At 37.1% G+C, this 12,809-nt stretch overlaps 1 protein-coding gene across 3 annotated transcripts in view; it reads left to right on the top strand.

The window, feature by feature from the left end:
* LOC122809611 (solute carrier family 66 member 2-like) overlaps positions 1-12,809 on the top strand; it is a 1,674,862-nt gene that overhangs the window by 1,512,760 nt on the left and 149,293 nt on the right. The gene's annotated exons all lie outside the window — the stretch shown is intronic.

The raw sequence follows: 12,809 nt of genomic DNA, 5'->3' as shown, positions 1-12,809 counted from the left end.
TGCAAGGTCTAGATAGGCTGTGTGGACTACCTTCCCTTCATCTATGGCTTTGGTGACTGTTTCGAAGACGTCAACCAGGTTCAAAAGGCAGGATCTGCCCTTGACAAAGCCGAACTGGGTAGGATCTAGTGTCTGTAGGTCCCCAATGTCTTTGTTTATGAGCTCCATGATGATCCTCTCCATAGCCTTGCAGACTAAGCTAGTCAGGCTTATGGGGTGATAGTTTCCAGGGTCCGTAGAGGCTCCACCTGAGGATGTCTTGATTTACTGATGGGGGGACACAGGGGTGAAGTTTTCACTGAATCTGTCAGCTTGCAAGTTTGCTATATCTACGGCATTTGTATATGTGCTGTCCTTGACTACAAGTTCTGAACAGATCTGGGTGCTTCCTTTGAGACTGCGGTCATATGTGAAGAAGACCTTATGATTGTCTCTAGTAGATGTGGCCAATTTGGACTCAAAGTTTGCTTTGGAGGATTTCACTAGTGCTCTTATTTGCTTGTTCAGGCTTAGGAGAGATTGCTTCCAGTTGGGCACCTGCTCATTCTTGGTCCTGGACAGCAAAGGTTTACTCTTCCTTGCAGAGGATGATTTATTCCTGTTGGGTATTCCTGATTCCATACATCTATATAAATGCTTGTATAGTGCTTTGGTGTAGTTTTGGATACTAGTCCCAGTTCCTAGAGAGGGGGAGGGGGCTGTGAAGCTGTTTATACCATCCCTCAGGAGGCTGTAATCAGCTTTGGAGAAGTTTTTTGTTTGACCTTAGCTAGAGGGGGGTAACGGGCGATGATGACTTTGAAAGTGATCACTTTATGGTTGGATCTTACCAGGGAGGATGATACTGCAGGGATGCTGCAGTGGTTATTCATGTTGGTTAATACCAAGTCCAAGATAGTATAACCTCTTGTGGGGGTATCAACTAGCTCTTCCAAGGCATTTGCACTGACAAAATCAAGGAATCTCTGGGCATTTGTGTTCTGGCATGAGTAGATCTTCCAGTCTTTGTTTAGGTAGTTAAAGTCACCCAGGATCAGGGTAAATGGTTAAATCTTGATAGATTCAAAGAGGTCCAGTAAGACGGATTGGGCATCTTCAGTCAGATTTAGGGGCCAGTAGCAATGATTTGTATAGGGGTCTTGTCAATGGTTAACTGCACCTGGAGAGTCTCTTGTGCGTCACATTGTTTGATCAGCCTGGAGGTGTGTATGTCTTTAATATATATTGAAACTCCAACTCCTTTAGCTTTACTGCCTAGATTTTGAGGTCTGAATGTATGACAGGATGAGTAACCCGGAAAGGCTGGGATGCTGTCCGCAGCTTTGAACCAGGTTTGTGTGACTGCACAGATGTCAGCATTTGCCAGGGTTAAGGATGCTTGCAATGAGTGCAGTTTCATGTTTGGACTTCTAGCGTTTAGCAGCATGACCTTTAATTACCTTTGTGTGACCTGTGATATAGACCCTTGCATCATCTGGGACAAGACTGTTGATCACCAAAGAGCCTGTGGCCTGCTTCCCATCCTGGGAATGGTGCTATTTTCTTGCTTCTGGTGATAGAAGCAGTGAAGCAACATTGTATCCTAGCAGTAGTCATGCAGCAGCCAATCAGGCGAATACACTCTCATATTCATTCTTAAGGCTGATTTTTTTTTTATTGTCTGTTTGATTACCTGCTGTCTAACCAAATTTCAGAATATCTCCTTAAAAACTTCATCTGTAAATCATCATGCTCTACTTATTAGTTTCCTGTAAAGTGTTTGGCAGTGCTCTGTACAGATGCAGATGCCTTGAGTTGACATTTTTCCTGTCAAAGCACCCCTGAAATTTCACCAATACATACTGGCACACAGGGCAACTAGTACACAATGACAACTACTGCTCCCAGAGTGGCACACAAGATTCCCCTGATATTACGGCATATTCTAACTGCAATTGTCTAGTCAATAAAAAAGGGCATATTGCCATAGATATGAACATCCCACTATCACTTATGAACTTGGTAGAGGTGGGCATCCTGAAGCAATGTGAAAATTTCCTCATGTTTACTGATGACCTTTTAATTCACAAACAAACTGATATGGTATATGAGAGATGTATTTATGCAGTGCAACTGGATTCAATGATTTCAGATAAAAGTACTCCTAATCTCAGTCAGGTATTCAGTAATAAATACTCTGCACCCATCAGACACGGTTCAAAACAGACACATAGTCCACATAAGCTTAAATTAAATAAATTAAATTAAATTAACTTAAATGCAAACTTCCTAAACCCCAAAGAGCTCCTAGACAAAGTACACATAAATACGCTCAGCAGAGCAGAATTCTTTCAAACCACCCTTATCAACACACACACAGCCACTTCTCATGGAGCCTCTACGTCTAAGCCTATAATGCAAGTCACTACACAATCCAACATTCTGGTCATTTGAGACTCCATTGTGAGATGCACTGATGTGATTCTCACCAAGCTGAGTAAGGAAAAAGTCATTATCTGTTAATTAGCAGGGTCCAGGATCCATCCCATTATGTACACAATCATGTCATTGGGCCCGACATATCAATAAGATTCAGTCATAGTCCATGTGGGTCTAAATGACCTGAGATGTATCTCCTTACACTACAAGAAAAGAAACCATTTCCTGAATCAGAAAAACTTACTGCCATACAAAAGCCTTCTGAGCTATGTGTCTTCACAGCAAGCCTTTCTAAATCCCAGGGACTGCATCTCACAACTCTTGTTTGATAAAGTGAAAATGCAATTCACATGGCTATATGAAACAAAATAAAACTATGACAGTTTTTTGTTGTCACTTGAGAACAAAACAATTTTATTCTACCACTGAAGTTTAAACAGCCCCTTGCAGATGTAAACTAAATATTAAATATACATTGTTAGTCTTCTGAAGCTGAAATTACCCTTACAGTATGCCGAATAACTAACTACATCAGTGGTAGTACACATCAGCCATAAAACAGTGGTAAAAACTGCATTCTTACAATGCACTGAGAATGCATTGTCAATTTCATGTGCGTGGGCTTGTGGGCATGTACACTACATCTTAAACCTCTCTCCACTGACTCACATCAACAAAGAGGCAGAAATAGCAATGAATATGAATTACACAAAAGGCAAGATTTTCTTTTCCAAAAATACCATTGTGTTTCATAAATTACCATGACAATGTTGTGGATATTTCACATTTTTTAAAAGTGTGTGTCTGGTGTTCTTGCTTGTTCATTTAGGCTGTTCCATCATAATCAAACAATACCCCCCACCAGGGATAAATATGTGCTATCCAGACTTTGTAGTGCTGCATTAATGTACTGCATTAAACTATATTATAATACAGCATATCCCACCATTCCATATCATTCCATAAATACTCTACACTACTATACCATACTAATAATGTACTGTGTTATGCTATGCCATTTTAGTGTCATGCTAGACTATACTTCACCATGCTAATACTATATTAAACTTTGCTATATTGTGCTGTACATGTCATTCTTTACTATACTGGACTCTACTGTGCCATGCTATACTGTACATGACAAGTAAAAAGCCAAATAATCTGACTAACAATAGCCATTTGAAGTGTATAATATTTCAATAAAACAGCAAAAGTGAAAAGGAGTAAAAAGCAGCTGTTGATATACTTGTCAATAAAGTGTGCTCACAATAAATACAGAAGTTTTTTTTAAATTATCACTTATGATATAGGCAATCATACTTTTATATAAATGAAAACAAACCATACTGGGTGTACATGCATATGGTCGACCCGGTGAATGGTCGAGCAGGTATGGCCATAAAGGAGTGTGGCAACATCTCAAAAATGCGAGTACAAGTGTTGCAAATCGCAAAATCCCATCCCCTTTTTGACCCAAGTTAGCACTCATTTTAGAGTGTAGAGCAGTCGGAAATGTCGAATTCAGTGTTTTTACGACATTCTGACCGTTTGGCGTTACGGGATTTGCAGAGAAAAGTCGGTAACATGTATGGTCGAGCAATGTACGCTCGACTATATGAATGTAAACCACCATATTGACATAATTTTAGTTGCAAACATTATGCATCACAAACCATGCTGACATAATTGTATTTGCAAACATTATACATCACTTACAATCTATCCAGTAATTGTCAGTCAAACATTACATAGCTCATTCAAATCCGGCCTTCTGTTAAACCACGTCCCTCCTGTGCATGTATTGTTCCGACAGTTCCCAATTTTTTTCTATGTAATTTGCTCCTACAATATGCTAAGGATCCCAGTTCCAGTTGTTTTATCTCTGTTACTATATTCACTATTTCTGGTAAAGTTGGTTTAGACTTTGATTTCCATTTTCTATTAATTGCTTTTTTTGGCAGCCACCGTAATTAAACTCAACAAGACCTTACTATGTCTAGGCAATTCTGATTTTGCTTCATAGCTCAAAAAAGTCATTTCCTTAGTTACACCAATTTGCTCACCCAGTATCTCTGACAGAGCAGTCTGCAGGGAATCTTTAAAGTCTGCCAACTCATTACACTTCCAGAAAATATCAACAAATGAAAAACCAAACAGCTAAACTAAAACTAAAAATAAAAATAAAAATACCAGGCAGCAGCAACCAGATGAAAACGGCACAGACTGTTTATTCCAGATATTCAAAGTGAGCGCTTTCGGCTGCAATAATATACAGCCTTCCTCAGACAAAATACAAAATACAACCATTCTAATAGTTACCTTCACTTTTCAAGTTGTCACCCTATCCATCAAAAAAGAAGTGTGGTTAAAGGACAGCTTGTTAGGGCTGCCAGGATGATATCAGAGGAGGCTGACTTTCTTAGAGAATGTAATAATATAGGCAAAATGTTCCTGTGTAGAGGCTATCCATATAATCTAATAAAACAGTTACAAGAGGAAGTGCAGACCAAAAGACAAAGTGGTCACTTTAAGCCATTGTTGGGAGGTGGATTATTGGATAGGTTGACTAAGTTGGGTACAAATAATAATAATGATTTGGGATATATTGACTAAAAATTGGAATATCATTTTGGAAGATAGAGCATTAGCTAAAACTTTGGGCACGCATCCAACTTTTGCATATAGAAGGGGTCCCAACTTAAAGGCAATTGTGGAAAAAAGTAGAGATTCTAGTAAACAAAAAATATTTGGTATGAGAAAATGTGGAATGTGTAGCCAGTGTAAATATGTTGTAGCTTGTAGTAAAATTAATATTAATAAATTAAATATTTCCATCCAAGGAAACTTTAACTGTGAGTCAAGTAGGGTGGTTTATGTCACTGTTTGTGAAAAATGTCCTTCCTTTTACATTGGCAAAACAGAGAGGAAACTGAGAAAGCAAATTTATGAACATTTATATGCCATAGGAAGGAATGACTTGACAAACGCATTAGCTAGGCATATTCTTGAATATCCAGAACACAGTTTCCTATTTTCTGTTATCCATCAGGTAAATACTGATATTAGAGGCGGGCCCTGGCAGCTCCATTTAAAAGAGCAGGAGCTGTTCTGGCAAGTTAGAACATCTGCACAGTTTCACCAGGGCTAAATGATGTTGCCTCTATTAAGTGTATTTTAAAATTAAATGCCTTACGTAGATAAATTAGTAGGCAACAATGCCTTCTTAGTAAGGTTATTAAATTATATGGTTGGTGTTTTTTTTATAGTCATATCCACATTTAAATCTAAATATAAGTATAGTATACATATACATATATATTTATACTTATATGCATTTTGAGTGGCTTGTAAACATCATATATTTAATTTAAATTAATGTGTTTTATCCTATTTTATCTGATATTATACTAATGTTTTTATTTAGTTATATATTTACATAATGAAATGTGTAGGGGTAATCTTAATTATGTAAAGCTCTATGTACTTGTTAATTTGTCAATCTGTTAATTTGCTAATTGTTTGGGTCAGCTGAAGTGGATTGAATTAGTATTTAAGCCCAGTGTAATGCCGGGGCTTTGTATTTTGTATTTTGTCTGAGGAAGGCTGTATATTATTGCAGCCGAAAGCGCTCACTTTGAATATCTGGAATAAACAGTCCGTGCCATTTTTCATCTGGTTGCGACTCCCAGAAAATATGTTAACAGTTACCTCTTTCTTCCCCTTCACACCTCCAATATTTACTGTCTACCTGAGGAAAACATTCTTTGGAATCTTCTTGGGGTATAAAAATACTTCTGTAAATACTTTCATGTATCCCCCCAGTACAGAATTTGTCATTGATCAGAAAAGTTAGAAATGGAAAATGGCATTGCAGAAATACCAGAAAAAGTGACAAACCGTAGTTCGTTTTAAAATGTCATAGTTTTTATTTCAGTTCCTTCATTTGACCACACATTGACTCTTTGCAACTTTATTTTATAATTCATAGTTTTTGTTACATTTTGAAAAATAAATACAAATTTGCTTTGTGCAAAGTTGGGTATGTGACTTGCAGGTGGGTACATAATTGAGGGGGGTGCCATTATACCATGAAAGAACGTATGTTTAGGAACCAAACACCTAAAACTGATGCTAATGCTCGGCTGTGCGCAAGACACTGAAGGAGATTTGAAGACACTATTCTTGTCATGGAGTAGTATAATAATAATTTTTTTTTTTTGGAGACAAATACGTCTTAGACAGAATTAAGAACTAATGATAGGCTGTGTTGTAATCTAGGAAACAGATATGCAATTGGATACTTATCTGCCACTGTAGGATAGTACTACCAGTAACCAAACAACACGAGGAAACAGTGCAGAAACACAACTAAATCTCCAAAAAGAACTGGACAGAAGCAAGGACACAATAAATACTCCACTCTTTATTGGCACAATGAGTGACAGAAGACAGTTTAATGCTCACTGTGAATTATATGCGTTTTCGTCCGAGAACCTCCCAGACTTCATCAGAAAATGCAATACAATACAAATGCCTGCATTTAAATAAAGACCCACCCTCAAAGCAATTAATTCCAATTTTAGAATTAAAAAGACATACACATGAACCATAATACTATTCAATATAAAATGGTTTAAATCCTAAAAAACTCTAAAAAAACATTATAATAATGTAAATGATGTATGTTAAAAAGTACAGATATGTACCACAAAAAAGTTATAATTTAGCTGCTCTTAGTTTTAACAAGGGAAGCAAGGAAATACGGTCATTAAGACCTGGATGTTTGTTTCCCTCCAGGACCATTTGCCAGTAGGTTTCCCTAAATTCTAACTTTGTTTCCCAGGGACCCCCTCTAATGTCCCTGGACAACAGTTCCAGAACAAAAAATTTATAGTTAGCCCCCGCACATTGCAGTGTGTGCCTAAAAAGTGCATTCTTAGTATTACACTTGTTGATGTCATTAAGATACTCATATGTATGGCATTTTAATTGCCTCTCAGTTTTCCCCACATAAAATCCATCACACTGGTAACATAGGACAAGGTATACTATACCAGAAGTGTTACAAGTGGTGTATGTTCTACCCACCAACGTTTTATTTCTTGCCTTAATAAAAACACTTTAATCATGAATAATGTGGGGACATTGAGGACAGGCACCACACTGGTATATGCCAACTTTTCTGTGAGAAAAAATAGGCTTATAGTTGTTTTGTTCCAGCAATTTTTTTATATTCTGTCCCTTTCAGTAAATAACCTTAAGGGGCTGGTTCTTAAAAAATCCAGATCTGTAAATTCAACAAATGTATTCCATTCTTTCTCTAAAATGCCTTTAAGGAAATAGGCATCGCCACTACATTTTGTGACAAAGGCTCTATTATAATGCAAATCAGAAGCCTCATCAGCTGTCTTTTTATCCACCGTAAAAGAACCAGTTCCTAATATTGGGGGGTATTTATCCTGTCAGCCCATAAGGACCTCCTTTTTAACATCCAAAATCAATCATTTAGGATAGCCTCTTTCCTCAGACATCCTTACTATAATATCACATTCAGTGTGAAAGTCATCCTCTAATGAGGTCATGCGGCTAGCCCTAATCAACTTACCTTTAATGATACCTCCTTTTTGAAAAGGAGGATGGGCACTAGAATACCAGATGTAGAAATTTGAAAACGTTTTCTTCCTATAAATTTTGGATGTAAAACCCCCATCAATCTTAGAAATAGAAACATTCAAATAATGCATAAAGTCAAAATTGACCTGATGGGTAAAATCTAAAAAGGTGGTAGTTTGTACCAAGTAACCCATAAACTCATCCAAAATTTGCAAGTTGTCCCCCCAAAACAAACAAATGTCATCCAGAAATCTTTTGTACATCCTCCAACACTTGCAGAATGTACTATTGAATACAAATTTGCACTCCCACATAGCCAAAATAATATTGGCATATGTGGGAGCACAATTGGCACCCATAGCAACCCCACACTCCTGCTGAAAGAACTCCCCTTCAAAAAATATGAAGTTATTCTTGAGAATCAAATTGGCCATCTCTATACAAACAAAGATGTCATTATCTGGGACCCCCTTCCTGTAGTCTAAGAGCCTCTTCCAACCATATTAATCCAATGTCATGGGGAATCACAGAGAACAAATCAATGATGTCAATAGTGACAAAAATCAGTTCTTCGGAAAACAATTCCGACTTAACATTACTTAAAAAGTCCCAGGAATCCAACAAAATGTGCCCTTCACCTTTCCACAAATGTTTTGGTTTCCAATCCAAATATTTGACCAAAGGGGGCAATTTCTGAACCTTCTGAGGCCACAGTGGGTCTCAAGGGAGGATCCTGGGTACTTTTATGTACTTTGGGTATTCCAAAGATGGATGATACCCTCGGTTTGTTGTTCTCCAAATATGCATAAGTTGAAAAATCAATGGCACCTTGATCAAACAAATCCTTTTAGGCAAAATCAATTTTGTGATAAGAAATATTGATCTCATGTATAGAAATCAGACTGTATTTGGTTTCATCATGCAAAACAGACTGCATCTTGCCTTCATATAAGATCCTATCCATTAGTACAATTCCCCCTCCCTTGTCTGGTTCCATCATCCTAACATTAGGATTAGAACACAGGTCCTGCAATAATTTTTGTTCCTCTATGGGTAAATTGTGAGTAATTTTATAATATGGATGCACCCTATGCACTTCCCTTTCAAGGACCTGTTCTAAATTTCTAAGCTGGGGATGAAGAGGGGGATTATATGCACTAAGATTCTTAGGAACTGTGGTCTGTGTTGTCGGAGCCACTTTACCAAAGGTGTACTCTAAATTCAGTTTGCATACAAACATCTTGATATCTAATATGACATTTGAGAGGTTACTTTTCTGTGTTGGAATAAACTTAAATCCGTTCAGGAACAATCTAAAAAAATCCAAAGTAACTATCACGTCGCTGTAATTAAAATTATGAAAACCAGAATAACTAAAAACATTGTGTTCTCTTGTAATCACCAAATCATCGTTCACCTCCGGTATCTGGGGTATATCCCGGTTCCCTGTGAAAATGGTTGCCCTGATGATTGTTCAAATTTCTAATTCTTTCAGACTACAAACTCATTCTCCTGTTCTAGATTGTCAATTTCCTGCATTTTGGAAGAAGAATTCTGATTGTTGTGCATATCATGAAGACCATGTTCATTTGTGTTTTGGTTACTTCCTATATACCCATCACCTTCTGGTGGTGTAAAATTAGGCTGTACCTTCGGAACAGGGTACTGTTTACCATCCCTATAATCCTTCAGGTCCCTATCCATTTTCCTATACTTCCTTTTCAAAATATCATCGCATCTCTTTTCCGCACAGCATCTAACATCAAAATATCTAGCCCCTTTCATTTTCAGTCGCAAACAACAAGTCACTCGTAATGGCGTTGTTTAAACTTTCAATATACAACTTTAAATTATCCATTTCACACTCATCATTTTTAATAATAGCCCTCAAAATATCTAAACCACATTTATCAAAAATGGCTATGAAACTCAAAGCCTACAATAACATTGTTCAGGTATTTGCAAACCCGTAGACCCTTAGGAACAATACCAGCCATGATACATTCATTCAAGTACATATTGTCTAATGAAAGAGATTTGTACCTTAAAAGAACATCATACAAATTATTTAGTCCATTAGAATAGTTGTCCATAAGTGGTTTGTTAACAGCAACAATCTCAGGTTTCTGAAAAACCGGCTTCTGCAGTAACCAGGTCTTTAGATCCACCTGTGAAAGACTCAGCCTCAGGCAAGACTAGCCACCTTCTTCTTCGATCACCGGAGATAACTCATCCTGCGTGTGAAAGACGTGTGCTTTCCAGTGTTTCTCCTTCATTACATCCTTTGGAAGTTAGAAGTGGCAAGTCCCCTTTCTGAAGAGCTTGATTCAATCCTCGTACTCGTTGTGGAAGACCATAAATGGCTGCCTCTTCCTGATTACACGAAATATGGACGTTCAAAAGCAAAGCTGACAGTCCCTGGCCAACAGGAGTGAGTAGGTCAACAAGCTACGTAAGTTGACCTGCCAGTTTATGAAATTCCCCTACCACAGACCCATGGTGACATCCTGTTTGGGTCTCAGTAGGGATGTGTCCTTCCAGATCCTCTATAAATTAACCAGTAACCAAACAACATGAGGAAACAGTCCAGTAACACAACTAAATCTCCAAAAAGAACTGGACTGAAGCAAGGACACAATAAATACTCCACTCCTTATTGGCACAATGAGTGACAGAAGACAGTTTAACGCTCACAGTGAATTATATGCATTCTCATCCGAGAACCTCCCAGACTTCATCAGAAAATACAATACAATACAAATGCCTGCATTTAAATAAAGACCCACCCTCAAAACAATCAAGTCCCATTTTAGAATTAAAAAGACATACACAACAACCATAATACCATTCAATATAAAAGAGTTTTTGTTGTGTCCTTGATTTGGTCTAGTTCTTTTTGGATAGTACTACCAGTAGTTACATTTAAGAAACTGACAGTGAAAATCATGATGGCAGAGCATATCGTGCAGGGCATATGAAACTACAGGCTTGTAACTGTGGAGAATTATTTGGTTTATAGATGGCAGACAACAGCTCATGCAATCAGCATGTCAGGACGCAATAAAATGAGTCCTGAAACATATAGGCTGACTTTCAGAAAGAAATGGAATTGTGTATACTAAGTCTGAGAGGGCCATTTCCCAGAATATTCAATTTTTTCCAAGGTATGACAATCTCAGAGTTGGTATATTTAAGTATGGGGATGGGGTGCTGGGCTTTCCTGCAAAAAAAAAAAAAGAAGTTTAAAGCAGATTCACTTTTCTTATAGATTTATATATATATATATATATATATATATATATATAATATTTTTTTTCATACTGTTGGCATTTACTGTTACAAGTGCTGACATTTCAGTAGGGAGCTTAGGAACACATTACACCACAAATAAAAGTATATTAAAAGGCAGTTTTTCTCAGAGCAAAATGAAAATAAACTAGTAGATCATTTCTCCCACCTTCACTGTGGAAGTGGTTGCATTTTTCTGGTGTATAGGAATCTGACGGTAGGAAAGGATATAGAAAAGCACTAGTAATGCTGTACAGATAAAGGTGGGGAGGAGGGACTGGATATAACAAGAGCAAAATATGAGGTCATTTTTAGAGCCAGTCATATCTATTATAAGTTGTGGAATTTCTTGTACATTTAGGAATAATGAATTAGAATAAGAAGTAAAATAGCTTCTTGGTCTGACAATCCTAAACCTTTATTCACCAATCACAAGGGCATTTTTTTAAACAAAATCAATAACTGAATATTGGGAATCTTGTTGGTTTCAAAATATGACATGCATTTAATGAGTGGTTGCAGAACGTCTTCCCAGGGGAACATGAAGACTGTCTATGCTCGTACCCTTGTCGTTGGTTTCCTTTTATTAATATTCTTAAATACTCTAATTTGGGATATTGTGTTTGGTGACTGTTTTACCAAACGTACTACATTAATTTAAAAACTAAAAAGCAACTAATTTACTCACACCATTCCAAACCATTTTAAATATCTTTATGAAATATTTATCGGCTTTGTAAGTATTCCTGGTTGTTGTATACAAATACAGCTTTTTGCAGGCATTTTGATACATAAAGGAAATGAATACGCAAAATGTATAAGCATTGTAGTAGAGAAGTCATTTTCATCCTTATATTGTGCTTATAAAATGACGTAATTTAAGTACAGCTGTAAAACATATTTTAATTTTTATTTTGGTAAATAGTTTAGTTACTGTCATATATATTTCTGTTCAGGTTTTACTTAAACTTTCAACTGCTAGAAGATGGTTCTTGAGATAACCAAGGTTTTTTAAGCAGACTAACCATTAATATACCCCAGGTCTGGCTTCGCAATTCCTTATGTGAAAGGTCAGCATGCAATGGGGATTACAATGACTAGGCTTCAAATGGTCAATCCAATCAACTGCCTCCCATGAACCTACGACACTGTTTGCTATATATTCAGACTGCATCCAATCAACTGTCTATCATAAACCTACGACACTATTTGTTATATATTCAGACTGTATCCAATCAACTGCTAGCATGAACCTACGACACTATTTGTTATATATTCAGACTGTGTCCAATCAACTGTCTATCATAAACCTACGACACTATTTGTTATATATTCAGACTGTATCCAATCAACTGCTAGCATGAACCTACGACACTATTTGTTATATATTCAGACTGTCCAATCAACTGCCTAGCATGAACCTACGACACTATTTGTTATATATTCAGACTGTGTCCAATCAACTGCCTAGCATGAACCTACACCACTAT

Source organism: Protopterus annectens, chromosome 8.part0 (assembly GCF_019279795.1).
Source record: "Protopterus annectens isolate FY-2018-M chromosome 8.part0, PAN1.0, whole genome shotgun sequence".
NCBI classification, from domain to species: Eukaryota; Metazoa; Chordata; order Ceratodontiformes; family Protopteridae; genus Protopterus; species Protopterus annectens.
Note: the sequence above shows the minus strand (reverse complement) of the source record. Positions and strands in the feature narration are given on the sequence as shown.